The sequence below is a fragment of the Macaca thibetana genome, chromosome 2 (assembly GCF_024542745.1).
Source record: "Macaca thibetana thibetana isolate TM-01 chromosome 2, ASM2454274v1, whole genome shotgun sequence".
Taxonomy (NCBI): Eukaryota; Metazoa; Chordata; class Mammalia; order Primates; family Cercopithecidae; genus Macaca; species Macaca thibetana.
Genome location: NC_065579.1, coordinates 97,646,540 through 97,664,929, shown reverse-complemented (window position 1 = coordinate 97,664,929; position 18,390 = coordinate 97,646,540). Strand labels below are relative to the sequence as shown.

The window sequence follows — 18,390 nt, the reverse complement described above, 5'->3', positions numbered from 1 at the left end:
AGTTTGCATGTGCCTCCTGTGGGGTGAGGGAGTAGGAATTACTCACACATTTACCCTCCAGTAGGTTTATTGTCTGCACTTAATTCAAAATCACAAAAATCTTTTGAAATGTGACAGAAGAAGAAAAAGTACTCACATATGTACTCTTCATCCCATCTACCAAAGAAAATTCTGCAATTGCTAGCCCAGTCCTATCTCCTACTCCCGTACTGCCAAGTAGGGTTGTTCTTTGTCTTTAAGGATGCAACATATGAAGATAGGAAATTCCATAGCTGGGGGAGGACATGGCCTAAATCACTGTACATCTTCAGGAACAGGAAGGAGCTTACATCACTGTACATCTCCAGAACAGGGAGGAGAAAGGGAGAAGAGAACAAAAATCAGAGCAGGATTTGAATTTTGGTTTGGGCTTGGTTTAGTTGGGTGCTCTGGTTCAGGGGTGGGGGACAAAGAAGAAGCTTCATAGTGGTGAAGTGTGGAGAAAACTGGTGGGAAGAAAGGGGGAGACATGGTAAGTACCATGCAAAAAATGTGAATAAAGAATAGAATAACCAGCTTGGGCAACATGACGAAACCCTGTCTCTACCCCTGCTCCCCCCCACCCCCCCAAAAAAAATGTAAATCAGCAAGATATGGTGGCATGCCCCTGTAGTCCCAAGTAGTCAGGAGGCTGAGGTAGGAGGATTGCTTGAGCTTGGAAGATGGAGGTTGCAGTGAGCCGAGATCGTGCCACTGCGCTCAAGCCTGGGTGACAGAGCTCAAGCCGGCCTCAAAAAAAAGAATAGAATTGTTCTTAAATTAGGTTTTAGTGTCTAATCTGTGCTTCTGAAATTTGACACTCCTTAGGGATAGACCACTAGGGAACCATGTTTGTCATGGCTACAGTGGGGTTGCATATGTCAATATATACAGGTAAATAAATATATACCTTGCTCTTTGTAATGGCTACAGAATATTCCACAAGGTCCAGCTTTTTTCCTGTCAGTAGGCATTCTGATTGTTTTCCAATATTTTGAGTTACCGGCAATGTAACTTTTCTATACACATACCCTTTTTCAATAGAGTATATATTCCTAAAACCAGGATTGCTGGATCAAAGAGTAGGCACTATTTTTAATAGGTACAGTGAGATCGTTTCCAAAAGTGTCCTGATAAGTTATTTATGACAGCCCCATTTTCATATACCTTACTGCCTACTTGCTCTTAAAAATAATTTTTCCCAAATTGGATAGGCAAAATGTTGTCTGAGGTGGCATTGGATTCAATTTCCTGACCAGCAGTGAGAAAGAAAACTTTTTTATTATGTTGAATGGCCACTTGCCATGCCTCATCTGTAAAGTTGCCTACACATGACTTAAGCTCGTTTTTCCTTTGAGTGTGGTTTATCTTCTTCTTGTGAATTTGCAGCAATTTTGTGTTTTAAGTATATTAACTCTTTGGTCACATGTTACAAATATTTTCTCCTATTGTTTAGTATTTTCATTTTGTCTCTGGCATATATTACATACATACTTTTTTCCATTTTTATATAACCCAAGTGTGTATTTTTCTTTGTTTCTCCTGGTTTCTTGTTATGCTTAAGACTTCCAAATAATCCTCAGAATTTCTTGGGGGAGTTTTGAATTTTGTTTGCTATGTATCTTATTTACATTTAGATATTGCATTAATTTCAAAATTACTTTTTTTCATTATTTTTGTTTTGAAGTAGGAGTCCAACCTCATATTTTCCAAAGGAATAGTCATTTATATAATTTATTACACTATCTTTTCCAGTAACCTAAAGTATACTTTTATCACATGTATTTTGAGATTCTTTTCTGTTTCACTGACCTTTTTGTCTGTTTTTGAGCCAATCCATATTGTTTTGATTATAGTTGTTATAGTAAGTTTTAGTATTTGATAGGGAGAAATTTTTCCTAAAAATTTTCCTACTACAATTTTTCACTAGAAATTTGTTGATAATTCTTTTACATTTACTTTTCTATGTAAACTTTAAACTTATTTCGTTTAGCTTCAACAAAATTCATTAGGCTCTGATTGAAATTCTGTTAAATTTGTATGTGAATTTTGGAAGGAGTAACACTTTTGTGATGAGTTTATCCTCCTAAAAACGTATTCACTGTCTCTGTTTGTCAATCGTTTATTATATATACTTCAATAAAATTTTATAGTTCTTTCATATAAGCTCTGTACTTTCCTTGTTTTTCATTGGTAATTCATTGCATTTATTTCTCTTGTAAATAGTATTTTTCTAATCAATCTTCATTTTTAACTAGTTATTACTACTGTAAAGAAGAACTTTTGAAAAATATATCCCATAACTACTAAGCCCTCTTATTAGTTATAATTGGTTGTTAGTTTTTCTTGGGTTCCTACTCATAGCTGCAAATAAGGATAATGTTTTCTTTTTTCTGCTAATACTCATTTATTCATTCTATTTTTTATTTTTTGAGATGGAGTTTCGCTTTTGTTGCCCAGGCTAGAGTGTGATAGCATGATCTCAGCTCACTGCAACCTCCGCCTCCTGGGTTCAAGCAATTCTGCTGCCTCAGCCACCTGAGTAGCTGGGATTCCAGGCGCTTGCCGCCATGCCCAGCTAATGTTGTATTTGTAGTAGAGACAGTGTTTCACCATGTTGGCCAGGCTGGTCTTGAACAAACCCTGACTTTCAGGTGATCCGCCTGCCTCAACCTCCCAAAGTGTTGAGATTACAGGCGTGAGCCACCATGTCTGGCCACTTATATTATTTATTTTATGTCTTCTCTTATGGCATTAGCTAGGGCTTAAAACAATATTGCAAACATCTCTGTCTTAGTCTTGACTTGAATAGTAACAGCCTTATTATTTCACCATTTAATAAAGTGTTTGCAGGCAAGGAGTGGTGGCTTATGCCTGTAATACCAGCACTTTGGGAAGTAGAAGTGGGAGGATTGCTTAAAGCCAGGACTTCAAGACTAGCCTGGACAACAAAGCAAGACCCTGTCTCTGAAAAATTTAAAAATTAGCCTAGTGTGATCGTATATGCCTGTAGTACTAGCTGCTCAGGAGGCTGAGGCAGGATCACTTGAATCCAGGAGTTTGAGATTACAGTGAGCTGTGATCGTGCTACTGCACTCCAACCTGGGCAACGGAATGAGACTTGTCTCTTAATAATAATAATGAGTTGTTTGCTGTACGTTTGTAGTAAGTGATTTTTATTTAAGTATATTTTTCTACTTCTATTTTAGGTTGTTTGCTGTTTATTTATTTTAATTGGGAATAACTATTGAATTGTATAGCAAGTGCTTTTTTAACCTTTTTTTTTTTTAACCTTAAATTATTTTTTATTGTGTTTCTTACCTCATTCAAGAGCTAATGGCCCTTTTTTGTGGAAATGCGGAAGCCTGTTTAGTTGCCATTATTTTAAATAATTTCAATAAATAAATGGCATATTAAATAAATTGTCCGATGTCCTAAGGGATAGGCATTATCGACTATTTGAAGCATGAATTTATTTATTTATTTTTAAAATTATACTTTAAGTTCTGGGTTACATGTGCAGAATGTGCAGTTTTGTTACATAGATATACACGTGCCATGGTGGTTTGCTGCACCCATCAACCCATCACCTACATTTGGTATTTCTCCTAATGTTATCCCTCCCCTAACCCCCCATGCCTCACACGCTCTAGTGTGTGATGTTCCCCTCCCTGTGTCCATGTGTTCTCATTGTTCACCTTCCACTTATGAGTGAGAACATGTGGTGTTTGGTTTTCTGATCTTGTGATAGTTTGCTGAGAATGATGGTTTCCATTCCCTGCAAAGGACATGAACTCATCCTTTTTTATGGCTGCGTAGTATTCCTTGGTGTATATGTGCCACATTTTCTTCATCCAGTCTATCATTGATGGACATTTGGGTTGGTTCCAAGTCTTTGCGGTTGTTAATGGTGCCACAGTAAACATACATATGCATGTGTCTTTATAGTAGAATGATTTATAATCCTTTGGGTATATACCCAGTAATGGGATTTCTGGGTCAAATGGTATTTCTAGTTCTAGATCCTTGAGGAATCGCCACACTGTCTTCCATAGTGATTGAACTAATTTACACTCCCACCAACAGTGTAAAAGTGTTCCTGGCCGGGCGCGGTGGCTCACGCCTGTAATCCCAGCACTTTGGGAGGCCGAGGCGGGCAGATCACAAGGTCAGGAGATCGAGACCACGGTGAAACCCCGTCTCTACTAAAAATACAAAAAATTAGCCGGGCGCGGTTGTGGGCGCCTGTAGTCCCAGCTACTCGGGAGGCTGAGGCAGGAGAATGGCGTGAACCCGGGAGGCGGAGCTTGCAGTGAGCCGAGATCGCGCCACTGCACTCCAGCCTGGGCGACAGAGCGAGACTCCGTCTCAAAAAAAAAAAAAAAAAAAAAAAAAAAAAAAAAAGTGTTCCTGTGAGACTCCGTCTCAAAAAAAAAAAAAAAAAAAAAAAAGTGTTCCTATTTTTCCACAACCTCTCCAGCATCTCTTGTTTCCTGACTTTTTAATGATCGCCATTCTAACTGGCATGAGATAGTAGCTCATTGTGGTTTTCATTTGCATTTCTCTATTGACCCGTGATGATGAGCATTTTTTCTTATGTCTGTTGGCTGCATAAATGTCTTCTTTTGAGAAGTGTCTGTTCATATCCTTTGCCCATTTTTTGATGAGGTTGTTTGCTTTGTTCTTGTAAATTTGTTTAAGTTCTTTATAGATTCTGGATATTAGCCCTTTGTCAGATGGGAAGATTGCAAAAATTTTCTCCCATTCTGTAGGTTGCCTGTTCACTCTGATGATAGTTTCTTTTGCTGTGCAGAAGCTCTTTAGTTTAATTAGATCCCATGTGTCAATTTTGGCTTTTGTTGCCATTGCTTTTGGTGTTTTACACATGAAATCTTTGCCCATGCCGATGTCCTGAATGGTATTGACCAGGTTTTCTTCTAGGACTTTTATGGTCCTAGGTCTTAAGTTTAAGCCTTTGATCCATCTTGGTTGATTTTTGCATAATGTGTAAGGAAGGGGCCCAGTTACAGTTTTCTGCGTATGGCTAGCCAGTTTTCTCAACACCATTTATTACATAGGGAATCTTTTCCCCATTGCTTGTGTGTGTCAGGTTTGTCAAAGATCAGATGGTGGTAGATGTGTGGTGTTATTTCAGAGCCCTCTGGTTTTTTCTGAGGCATTCTGGTTTTTGGAATTTTCAGCCTTTCGCTGTGGTTTCTCCCCATATTTGTGGTTTTATCTACCTTTGGTCTTTGATGCTGGTGACCTCAGTTGGAAATGCAGAAATCACCCGTCTTCTGCTTTGATCTCGCTGGGAACTGTAGACCACAGCTGTTCCTATTCGGCCATCCTCCAACCTTTATGTTTTATTGTATGGTTATCTTTTCACTTAAAAATATAATAAATTATGTTGATAGTTTTGCTAATGTTAAGCCATCTCTGCATTCCTGAAATAAACCATGTTACATTATTATATTATATTCCGTATATTTTTCTGTTAATTTGTTACTGGTGGTGAATCCATGTAGGTTTGCAGCAACTTCAGTTCTGGCCTCCTCAGAAGGATTTGACCAAGGTGTAAGGCAGAAGGAGAGACCAAGGCAAGTTTTAGAACAGGACTGAAAATATATTTAAAAGCTTTAGAGCATGAATGAAAGGAAGTAAAGTCCACTTGGAAGAGGGCCAAGCAGGTGACTTGTGAGATGAAGTGTGCAGTTTGACTTTTGACTTAGGGTTGTTTGTTGTTTTTCTTGGAGATAGAGTCTTACTCTATCTCCCATGCTGGAGTGCAATGGTGCAGTCTCAGCTCACTGAAGCCTCCGCCTCCCTGGTTCAAGTGATTCTCATGCCGCAGGCTCCTGAGTAGCTGGGATTACAGGCACCTGCCACTATGCCTGGCTAATTTTTGCGTTTTTAGTAGAGATGGGGTTTCGTCATGTTGGCCAGGCTGGTCTCGAACTTCTGACTTCAAGTCATCTCCCCGCCTCAGCCTCCCAAAGTGCTGGGATTACAGGCATGAGCCACCGTGCCTGGCCTGACTTAGGGTTTTGTATGTTGACATACTTCCAGGGTCTTGGATTCCTTCTGACTCTTCCCTTGAGGTGGGATGTCCACGTGCACAGTAGCCTACTAGTGCTTGGGAGATGAGCATGCACAGTGTGTTTACTGGAGTTGTACACATGCTCACTTGAGGTCCTTACCAGTCAGATGTCCCTGGAAGGTCATATACCATTTAAACCCCACCCCCCTGCCATTCTGCCTCTTAATATGCATGCCTGAGCCCACTTGTCCAACTCTTGAGATCTTATCGGGAAGCTGCTGCTCACCAGTTTCAGGTGTTCTCTATCTATCAGGAGCCTACCGTTCTCTGGCACCAGCTGTGATCAATTATTATTTTAGAAAGAGAGTCAGCAACCGCCTGACCATCACCTGATGGTCACCTCACATTCCAGGTGTGTGTGTGTGTATGGGTGCTGGGAGCACCTTCCTGCCCTGCTTATGCCTAACTAGCTACCTACTGTAACAAATTCACTTCTGGGTTCTATTTGCCAGTACTTGATTTAGAATCTTTGCATCAATATTTATAAGTGAAATTGGTTTCTGTTTTTCTTTATCATACTTTGGTATTGTGTTCTAGCATCTTAGAATGAATTAGGGGGAGCCTTCCATCGTTTTCTATGGTCTGGACCAGTTCGAGTACATATTAAATATCTGTTCTGTGATGATGTGTACTGCCCAATATTAATAAAGGTGTAGAGTATTACTGAGTTTTTAATTTTCACTATTATGATCTTAAAATATGACCTTGTTTTAAAAGGAGTCCTCTAAAATACTTTTCTTCCCCCCCTTCCAAGTTACCAGGTTTTTGGTTATCTCATTGTTTTGCTTTTTATTTCACTTGTGTTTAGATAAAAAGTTTTTAAATTTCACATTTTTAGGCTGGAAACTTATTGCAACAGGAGGGAATATTTAGAGAGGAGAGGAACACACACACCATGCAAGACTTTGTTGTGGCATAGTTGGAGATCTGAGAAGGGGAAGGAAACTGGATTTATCAGAAAGAGATTGGCCAGGGCTAAATGTCAAAGCCTGGCTGCAGCCCTGGTTCCTGTAAGCTGAGTGACTTTATGCAAACCTTCTCTGACTTCAGGCTGTTTTTCCGTCATCCATGTATCACGTTGAGAACAGCCTAATGGAATTGCTGTGAGGATCAGAAGAAATAATATTCAAGGACTTCTGGACCCTTAAGGCATTCTTTGGTGCAAAGGGTACTGTTACAGGCTTATTCTTTTCCAGTGATTCGTTATAACAGAATACTTCTTCAGTGAAAGGAGATTTTTATTTGTAAATGTTTAGGTAGTTGTTGATTTTTGTAAGATAGTCGCTTTATTTATTTATTTATTTTTTAAATCAAGGCCTCTAATGGTCATGAGATTAAAAACAGGTTTTAAATTTCACCCCTTTTTTTTTTCACCAGGGAAAGAGGCTGTTTTGTAGCAAACTAGTCTTCTAGCTCAAAGAAAAGAAAAGAGAAATATATGTTTTTTTCTGGCGTGCAATTTCAATACCAGTTAATCGAACTACATGTTCTGAGCACCTGAAATGAAAAATAATGACGAGTTCATTCTGTCAAACTGTGTAATCTCCTAGTCTTATTGTGAAAACTTGCTGCATCCTCTTGTGCCCCTTGTGTCTTCCTTCACTGTTCACCCTAAGGGCCAAAGGAGAGTTTTCCCCTTGGCCCTGTAAAGGTTCACTGAAAATCAATTTACAAAAAGCAGATTAATAAGAGAAAAGGCAGATTTATTTAACATGTATACATGGGAGCTTTCAGAATGAAGATCCAACCCCTCAATAAGGTACAGAAGCTTATATACCACCTTGAGGTTATAAAAAGAACGCAGGCTCAGAGTGTGGCCCAAAACAGGTTTTAATGGCAAGACAGGTTATAGGGGAGAGAAGAAAGGAGGCTTGGCTAGCAAAAGTGGCCTTGTTATGTGGATGAAGCCTTATAGCTAGAACCCCTAGAGAGAATAGATAGTAAACATGTCTTTTCAGACTTGTAAAGGTGTCAGACTCAATCTCTCCCAGATCTGTGAAAGGCCTAGAAAGGGAAGGCCTGGCTGCATTAATGGAGATTGTCTACAGATGCAAATTTCCCCGACAAGAGACAGCTTTACAAGGCCACTTCTGTCTGCTGGCCCTGTGGCAGCCATTTCAAAATGTGTCGAAGAAATATACTTTGGGGTAAAATATTTTTATTTTCTTCAAGTGCAATTAACTGTAAAGACATAAACTGTACCTTTTGCGGGTGGCGGCGAGCGCGGAGAGGATGCCATGAAGGCCTTGGGCACACTACGAGAGTGCAAGGTGGTGGGTCGCTGCCCGCCCACCCCCAAATGCCACACACCGCCCCTCTACCGCATGCGAATCTTTGCGCCTAATGATGTCATCGCCAAGACCCGCTTCTGGTACTTCCTATCTCAGTTAAAGAAGATGAAGAAGTCTTCAGGGGAGATTGTCTACTGTGGGCAGGTGTTTGAGAAGTCCCCCTTGCGGGTGAAGAACTTTGGCATCTGGCTGCGCTATCACTCCCAGAGCAGCACCCACAACATGTACCAGGTGTTTCACGTGTCCGTGTGAAGAGATCACCAAACAGGTTTTGTGTAAGCAACATGGCTGTTTATTTCACCTGGGTGCAGGCTGGCTGAGTCCGAAAAAGGAGTCAGCAAAGGGTGGTGGGATTGTCATTGGTTCTTACAGGTTTTGGGATAGGCGGTGAAGTTAAGAGCAATGTTTTGGGGGCAGGGGGTGAAGCTCACCAAGTACATTCTCAAGGGTGGGGAGAATTACAAAGAAACTTCTTAAGGGTGGGGGAGATTATAAAGAACCTTCTTAAGGGTGGAGGAAATTACAAAGTACATCGATCTGTTAGGGTGGGGCAGAAACAAATCACAACAGTGGACTGTCATCAGTTAAGCTATTTTCACGTCTGTGGATCTTCAGTTGCTTCAGGCCATCTGGATGTATACGTGCAGGTCACAGGGGATTTGATGGCTTAGCTCAGGCCCAGAGGCCTGACACCGGGAATACCAGGACCCGAGCACCGCAGGCGCTGTCATCCAGTACTAGCGAGACATGGGCGCCCGGTACGGCGCCTGGACCCACTGCATCCAGATCATGAAGGTGGAGGAGATCGCAGCCAGTAAGTGCCGCCGGCCAGCCGTCAAGCCACGATTCCAAGATCAAGTTCCTGCTGCCCCACCTGGTCCTGCGCGGTCAGCACTAGCCGCGCTTCACCACCAGGAGGCCCAACACCTTCTAAGTCCAGGGCCTTCGCCCGGGTGTGCCCCAAATAAACTCAGGAACGCCCCGGTGAAAAAAAAAGAAAGAAAAAAAAGACATAAACTGTAAATACTTAAGACAATTGGTCGTGCCTGTTGACGGAGAACACGGCCCCAACCTCCATGATGTAAACCAAAAATAAAATCTTAAGTCCCCCAGCCAACTGAACGGACCCTGTCTTGGCCTCAGAGAAAACTGAAAAACTGTGTTTTTGCCGTGATGGGAAGGGAGGTTAGACATACCTCGTTATACCCTTTCCCTGTCGGAGTTGGGCACAACTGACTAGCATTAACATTGAAATAGAGATTATTAGACTGAGGAAAACAGACACTTTGTTGCCACAAAGAGTGGCACATAAGATAGCAAATTCCAACCTGATTCTGGTATAGCATCATATGACAGCCGACTCTGAAGGAAATAAAAATATTTTACCCCAAAAATATATTTCTTTGATATATTTTGAAATGGCCCTGCAAAACTGTTTCCTGTGGGGGGAATTTGCATCTGTAGAGATATCTCCATTAATGTGGCCAGGCCTTCCCCTTCTAGGTCTTTCTGGGATCTAGGAGAGATTAAATGAATTTGTTACCTTTAAGATCTGAAAAGAGACATTTACCTTCTATGTTCTCTGAAAGCTGCTACCTGGAGGCTTCATCTGCATAACAAGAACCTTGGTCTGGCTGGGCCTGTAGCTCACACCTGTAATCCCACACTTTGGGAGACTGAGGTGGGCAGATCACTTGAGCCCAAGAGATTGATACCAGTCTGGGCAACATGGTGAAACCCCATCTCTACAAACAAACGAAAAACCCAGTCACGGTGGTGTGTGCCTGCAGCCCTAGCTACTCGAGAGGCTAAGGTGGGAGGATCATTGAGTCTGGGAGGTTGAGGCTGCAGCGAATTGTGATTGCACCACTGCACTCCAGCCTGGGCAATTGAATGAGACCCTGTATCAAATAATAATAGCAAAGAACCTTGGTGTCCACAGCCCCCCTTAACTTAACTCAGGCATTTCTTTTGTCTTTAAACAAAGCTTAATTATTTCAACCAATTGCTAATCAGAAAATATTGGAATCCACCTGTGACCTGTAAGCCCCTGCTTCAAGGTATCCTACCTCTTTAGGATGAACCAGTGTATACCTTCCATGTATTGATTTACGTTTTTGCCTGGAACTTCTGTCTCCCTAAAATGTATAAAACCGAACTGTAACCCAACCACCTCAAGCACACTGTTTCAGGACATCTTGAAACTGAACACTGGGCCATGGTCACTCATATTGGCTCAGTATAAACATCTTGAGATATTTTACAGTTTTGTTTTTCTGTTAACACTTATCCATCACGTGGATAGTATTGGCTTATGTATCTTTGAGCAATGTGAGGTGCTGAGGCAATTGATTTTAGTTTTTTGTGTCTATGGCATGGTTAGGAACCAGACCGAGTGTATGTGTTACCCCAGAGGCATCAACATGAACTGTTACTTTTGAATCTATTTCTAGCAGCTTGGCTCCTCTGATGAGATACCATTTTACAATGCAAATGGAAATAACAAAAAACACACCACCTGAAGACAAAAATTGTAAAGTCACCAAAACTCTATAAAAATGTCCCATTACTAAACTTATGAGTAAAAGGTTTAAGGTCTGGAAGCAGATTTTTTTTACTCTTGCCACAGTTACCCAGGAAGTCATTATTTCCACAGGAAATAAACAAAGAGAGATTTTCTTAAAAACAAATGATCATCTTGTTGAATTCCTGCTTTGTAGCATTTGATGCTGATCATCCATCCATGTCCCAGAGCACAGGAAGCTTATAGCATAAAATTATTAGTTAGAGAAGACATAATTGATTCTCAAACATGACCAAAAATTGAATCTTTCAAGAGACAAATTTAATAAACATTCTCTTTCTTTACCATCCATGGCCTGTTTCATGGATTGCCTACCCATTACCAGTTTCTCCTGGAGAATGACCCTCCTCCCTCAGCTGACTGCAAGGGTACAGCTTTGCTCCTGGTGCGGACTGTGTCCCCATCCCTGCCCTGTTCCCTGCCCAGTGGTGAGCACATGAGCACCCAGCCTAGGCTCCACCCTGCAGCCCATCCTTGCAAGGTTTGAAATTGCCACAAAGAGTAGTCTGTCTTGGTCTGGCTGCTTTCCCAGATTGGAGGGATGTGAGATTAGGAGCTATTGCCTAAGGCCTTTTTGGTCACACAGTCTGGGACTCAGAGAGAGCCCCTCAGAAGCTAGAGAGAAGTGGAAGTAGGAACCCAGCAGAGAAGAGGCTTCAGGGTCATGCCTGGCCATCTATGACTATGGAAAAGTTAGTGTGTTTACCTGGGTATGGTGTTTTGGGGGCCATAACTGTGTTGGGAGCAGTTCCTAGGGGCAGAGTTGTTCACAGTTCACATAGCTGGTCTCACGCTGGGAAGCAGGTGGCATATCAGATGATTGTTCAGGGGCTTCCAATCATGAGATCCCATGGTTCTCTAAAGGCATGCCAATGAAAAGAGTCAGCCTCTGTGAAATATTTGAAGAGACTTATTCTGAGCCAAATATGAGTGACCAATGGTTTGTGACACAGCCTCAGGAGATCCTGAGAACATGTGCCAAGGTGGTTGGGCTACAGCTTGGTTTTATACATTATAGGGAGACCTAAGACATCAATTGGCTGGGCGCGGTGGCTCACACCTGTAATCCCAGCACTTTGGGGGGCCGAGGTGGGCAGATCATGAGGTCAGGAGATCAAGACCATCCTGGCTAACACAGTGAAACCCAGTCTCTACTAAAAATACAAACCATTAGCCAAGGGTGGTGGCACACACCTGTAGTCCCAGGTACTCGGGAGGCTGAGGCAGGAGAATTGCTTAAACCCAGGAGGCAAAGGTTGCAGTGAGCCAAGATCATGCCACTGTACTCCAGCCTGGGCGACAAGAGCAAGACTCCGTCTCAAAAAAAAAAAAAGACATCAATCAATCAGTCAATACATATACAGGATGTACACTGGTTTGGTCCAAAAGGTTCACCAAGGTTCAGGCACTGTGGACTGTCATTTTAGTGTGATTTGGAAAGCCTCTGGCTTCCAGGTTATTGGTAGATTAAAAGATTTTCTGATTGAAATTGGTTGAAAGAGTTATTATCTAAAAACATGAAAATCAATAGAAGGGAATGTCTGGGTTAAGATAAGTGATTGTTGAGACCAAGGTTTTATCATGCAGATGAAGCCTCCAGATAGTGGGCTTCAGAAATAATAGATTGTAAATATTTCCTATCATTTCTGTCAGTCTTAAGGTCTCTGTTTTGATGTTAATGCTGGTCATCTGGGCCTGAATTCCAAAGGAAGGAGGGTATAATGAGGCATGTTCAACCCCCCATGTCCCATCATGGCCTGAACTAGTTTTCAGGTTAGCTTTGGAATGCCCTTGGCTGAGTGAAGGACCCTCAGTCAGATGGGGAGCTTAGAATTTTATTTTTGGTTTATAGGCACAAATTGAGTATCAGTCTTAGTACCTGCCGTAATTTAAAAACTACATTTTACTCATTTTTTTCACTTACAGTTGACCAAGAAAATTCAGCTTTTTTATCTAATCATATTTTGTTTTTATGAAAGTGATACATATAAATAATTTTAAAGGTCAAATATTCCTTTAAGAGTAATAGCAGAAGAATGGGTCTCTGCCCTGTCCCAATTTCCTAGAGTATATGACTCAAATTTTTAGCCCTTTTCTGCTGTTTACCTCTATATTTCTAAATACTATGTTTTTCAGTTTTATTGACTCTCTACTATAAAATATGAATGTCTTTGTGTTCCATCCTGCCAGTGTAGTTTCACATCACAACTTTCAGTTAAATCAATATTTAGTGATTGTATTATTGTGCAAATTGTATTTGTAGATAACTACGTAGTGTGCCATGATTATGTTTCCTTAAGCATAATTGAGTTGAAAACGGCCTTGTTTTTTCTTTGTTTGGTTTCTGTGTACCTATCATTGATTCTATCCTAAACATAGTGTGCTTAAACACACCAGACAGCCTCTCAGTGTGTTGTGTTGTTTTCCTTGGAGAGGGTATTCCTGGAACTATGTTGTTCCCTTCCCATTTGGGCAATTCACCTCCAGACTGGCTGCAGGGTTTTTGTCCTCACTTCCCAACTTCTTGGGAATTCACTTGGCTTCTTGTTTCTGCCCCGTGCCCCTTTCTTGTAACCTCCTCCTTTATCTTGGCAGGTTCATGAGAGAGAGTTTGGAATCTTGCATATCTGCAGACATCATTATGCCCATCTGCCCTCCAAATTTGGAGGATATTAGCCATTGCCTCTAACATTGCTGTTGAGAGCCTAATGCCAGCCTGACCCCTGATCCTTTACACGGGGTCTGTTCATTCTCTCTGGAAGCTTCCACAGTCTTCTCTTTATCCCTGGTGTCTTGACATTTCACAATGATATGCCTTTGTGGTCTCCTCGACCAGTGGGACTTCACACTTACAAACACCTGTTCTTTAGTTCTGTGAAATCCTTGAATTATTTCTTTGAGAATTATCTTTTCTCCATGTTCTATCTTTATTTCTGGTCCTCTGTTGCATTTTCTGGACTTACCATTTGTTATATGTTTTCCACCTATTTTGTGTCTCCTTGTTTGTTTGGGTTCGTCTATTTTGAGATTTTTCTTAACTGTATTTCCCAATTCTTCTATTGAATGTCAGCAGTCATAAGTTTAGTATCCAAGAGCTCTTTTTTATTCTCTGAATGTTCCCACCTCCTTTTAGAAAATAGCATTCTGTACTTTATTTCATGAATACAGTGTTATCCCTCTGTACTTTTCTTCTGATCTCTGCCTTGTCTCTGTTTCCTCCCTAATTCTTCTTTTAGTGGAAAGGTGTTTTCATTATTGTGTTACTGCCCCTGGTGCTGTCTGTAATCCAGTCTCATGTGATAGGAAGTCTTTTGTCTTCCACTGGGTGAGAGAGGGGATGGGGCTCTGAAGGACAGAGAGGGGACGAGGAGTGTCTTCTGTCCTTCTGCAGCCCTTCTGAGGGCCTAGACTCTATCTCCTGGGGTTCCCCAAGGCCCAGGCACTGTGGGCTGTCATTTTATGGTGATTCAGAAGGAGGGGAGAGCAGACGTAAGTTCGTCTGTGTAATCCAGAAGTCTCTCGGGTCCCAGTATTACACTTTGGCTTTAACCATTTGGTAATTAACTTTTCTCCTGCTTAGTCTACCCACTTTAATACTTAGAAATGTCTGCAGCCTTCAACTTTCCTTTTTCCTCCCTCCTTTCCTTCCTTTCAAAAAGCTCTCTTCGGGGCAGATGTACCAATCGCATTTCATTAGAGGTCTTTACTTCTCTGGTTCTTTTTTATTGTTGAGTCCTGTGAATTTGATAATTTTTCATAGATTATTGAACTTTAGATTAACCATATATCAAAGTTTAATATTAATATTAAACTTAATAAATATATCAACGTTTAATATTTATTTTTTTATTTCTAACTTCACCTACTTGAAAAAGAAAGTAAGAACAACGTTTAAAATGTAGATAGGATAATTAGGTACAGAAACTTTTAGAGAACATCTGGGGTAAGAGGGACAGTGTGTTCTTACCGCGTAAGACATGATACAGTTTTTATACAATTAGGCCTTACTGCTTGCTCTTATGTTTTCATGTTAGCACAATTGAAAAGAAAAAAGTAGTGCCTCTTTCCTGTTATTAAACAAAAGGATCAGGGAACCTGGATTTACACAATACTCTATGTCCTCAAGATAGTTTTAGAAAACCATTCAGATGGTTCACTATAGTTTCTCAAGTACCCTAACTTGTGGAGGCATTTCTGTAGGGGGCTATAATGTTATCAGACAGGTACTTTGGTTTGCTTTTAGATGCTCTAACCTTAAAATGGAGACAATTTGGAAGTCTAAGGAAATATTAGACTTTTAAAAACTATTTGACTTCTCAAGCTTTTGCCAAGTGTTTGATCACAGTCAATTTATTATTGAATTATCTGCTACATATGTATGGTGTGAATAATCTGTGTTTGAAAATGAGAAAAATTATACTGTGTCAAATATGAATACTACATAGGAGTGAGAGCTAAGCATTAATATAAATTAATTACTTGTGCCAAAGACTTCTCCCCACTAGGAGGACAGCCTGTGTTAGCACAAGCATAAACCATCAGAGCAGTCAGAGCCACTATTTTTCTGATTGTGATAATGTTGGAATTTCTCACTCACACATAGTTACTGTAGTGAAATGAAAAAAGCATGGGTCCTGGAGTCAGACAGCTAAGATCCTGACTTCAGATCTCACTAGCTAGGGGAAGTTACTTTCCAGACCTTAATTTCCTACTCTATAAAATGGGTGGTTAAAGTGCCTGCTTTAAAGGGTTTGTTAGGATTGGGCTTTTCTTTTATAAAACACGTAGCACAGTGGTGAGGTCATAATAGATGGCTGCTGTTTTTTAGGTTGCTGACTTCAGAATTATCATTTTGCATAGAAGAGGCAACTTTGACAAGGACATATTAAGGCATCAGTTCTGACTAACCCCAACTTCCATCTCCAGAACCTCACTCCATGTGGCTCGTATAGACAGCCCACTAACTGTGACCTTGGCCAGGGTACATAACCTCTCTGATCCTCGGTTTCCTTATCTGTCAGATGGGAATAAATATAGTTTCTGCCTCATAGGGCTGCTGTGGGCATTAAATGAGTAAATATATGAAAAGCACTTAGAATAGGGCCTGGCACAAAGTTAGCATTGCAGTAAAGTGTGAGCTGAAAAAACAGGGACTATTTCCTTAGCGATGGGCCATTGGAAAATCACTTCTCAACATTCCACCCTCGCTCCCCCATGTGTGCCTCTGGTGTGCAGGTTGGCTGGCCCCTACCAAAGAGGTCTGTCCAATTGTAAGTGATACTGGCTCTTTTTTCTGCCCATAAAGAGCAACAGGCACCTTCTATGTTAAGATTATGCCTTTCCCACACAGGAAGGCCACGTCACCTTCGCGTCTTCCTGTGTGCTGTTTTGTGTGAACACACCCAAGGTCGACTGACAGTATAGGGGATGTTAGGACATTAAGATGGGGATGATTTGTCATCAGGCCATTCCTTCCTGCTCTGAGCTTACCGCAAGTACAGTATTATGGTATTATGGTATTATGGTCCAGGATCCAAGGAAGCATTAAGAGTTTTAGATCTGTGTTGAGATTGTTCCATTTGATTCACAAATGACTTTTATGTGATGACATTTTGATTTAGCACTTAAAATATAACTGTCAGCTATTATTAGCAATTATCTTAATAAAATGAAATGGAGGGTAGTAGATGGAGTATGTCTTGCCTCATTTTCTGTCCATACCACTTAGGACAGTCCCTAGCATATGGTAGATGCTCAGTAAATATTTGAGTAAATGATTTATAAATTATTTTCATATTTATTAATAAAAAGGGAGAGGTAGTACATCTTTTTTGTGCATCTGCCTAAGTTTTATCCAGTACAATACCTTTGATATTATTCTAGCTTTTCTTAACAATTACATACTGTATCTTCTCAATATCATATCATCTCAATATGCTGATCAGTTTTAATTTGAGGGATAATGAAGGATTTTTCTGTTTGTAAACCAGTAGATAAATAACAGGGCCTGTCTCTGGGGAGAACACTGTAGGATGGTAGAGGGATGCAGAGCAGGAATGGATGGGAGATCATTTCTGTGTATTCTTTGTCTTTATTCTTTAAAACTATGCATACACATTACTTTCTCAAATGAAAGAAATTTTACCCATGTCAAAAGAAAAAAAAAAAACAAAAACTCTTGTATCTGCCCACTGTGGAGATCTGCCTGCATTGAGTAGTACAGGGAAATTACTTATTGATCAGCAAATTGCTTATTGATTGGCAAGTTTTGCTATATTTTCTTTCTTCTTTCAAAATACATAGTGTGGTCATGCATGAATTCAGAGCTAGTCTTCTTTTTCTTTGAGCAGTTCATCTTAGGCTGTCTCATTATTTTAATGTTTATTAGTGGTATAACTTGCTCATACAAAGTTCCACAAAGTGATCTAACTCAAGATTTCCTGGGAAGATGGTGAAGGAAGGGAAGAAACCAATAAAAATTGCAAAGAAAATGGAAAGTAAGGAGAAAACTCCATAAACTGAGAAAAAGAAAAGTAAGGAGAAAACAGGGAGCTGGCAGGGAAGTGATGTCCATTGCATTCTATAGGTGTTGAGAAGTTCTTATCTGATATAACATGTGAAGGACAGACCAACTTCAGGAAGACACCAAGAACCAGCCAATGGCTTCCCTTTCTGAGACAGTTGGTGGGATGACATAAGAAATGAATTTAACAAATGCTAGTAGACCACTATAGACCCTGCTAATTGGAGACCAAAAGCAGGCCTAGAAGAGGTAGAGACTCTTTCTACCTTAGGATTCAGTAACATTCAGAGACTGGGTACACAGACATCACCAAAATAAACCGAAAATTTGGGGGCAACCTTCAGGTCTACCAACAATTATTTTTTGGAATTTTATTTTGTTCCCCTTTGGTTTTTATTTAGACATGATTAAATACATGATAATTTTAGGGGAAAAGTAGATAAGCTAACAGAAAAAAATATTGTAAAACCCAGAGTAAACTAGTTAACATTATAAAATGACAATAATGAGCAAACAGGGTATCAGAATATATGATTCTGAAGTAAATCACATAGAATAAATATGAGATAATGGCCATGGACATTTTTGAAGAAAATAAAGCTACAGTAACTGAAAAATTCTGATATTGGCACCAGAATAAATGGACAGATAAATAGAACAGATTATAAAGTCCACGAACTGTCAAAAGTATAGATACATACAAATTTGTAGGCTAGGTGTGTGGCTCACACCTGTAATCCCAGCACTTTGGGAGGGTGAAGTGGGCAGATCACTCGAGGTCAGGAGTTCGAGACCAGCCTGGCCAACATGGTGAAACCCCATCTCTACTAAAAAATAAAAATTAGCCAGGTGTGGTAGCACACGCCTGTAATCC

The 18,390-nt window shown here is 40.5% G+C and overlaps 2 protein-coding genes and 1 pseudogene across 4 annotated transcripts in view; all 3 read left to right on the top strand.

Moving 5' to 3' along the window:
• Positions 1–18,390, top strand: part of HIGD1A (HIG1 hypoxia inducible domain family member 1A) — a 1,051,097-nt gene that overhangs the window by 348,450 nt on the left and 684,257 nt on the right. The gene's annotated exons all lie outside the window — the stretch shown is intronic.
• Positions 1–18,390, top strand: part of ANO10 (anoctamin 10) — a 240,035-nt gene that overhangs the window by 107,242 nt on the left and 114,403 nt on the right. The window lies entirely within an intron of this gene.
• On the top strand, positions 4,493–14,724 carry LOC126948550 (60S ribosomal protein L18a-like; annotated as a pseudogene). Its single transcript, XR_007723482.1, has 2 exons — positions 4,493–8,640; positions 9,094–14,724. The product of XR_007723482.1 is annotated as a 60S ribosomal protein L18a-like (transcript).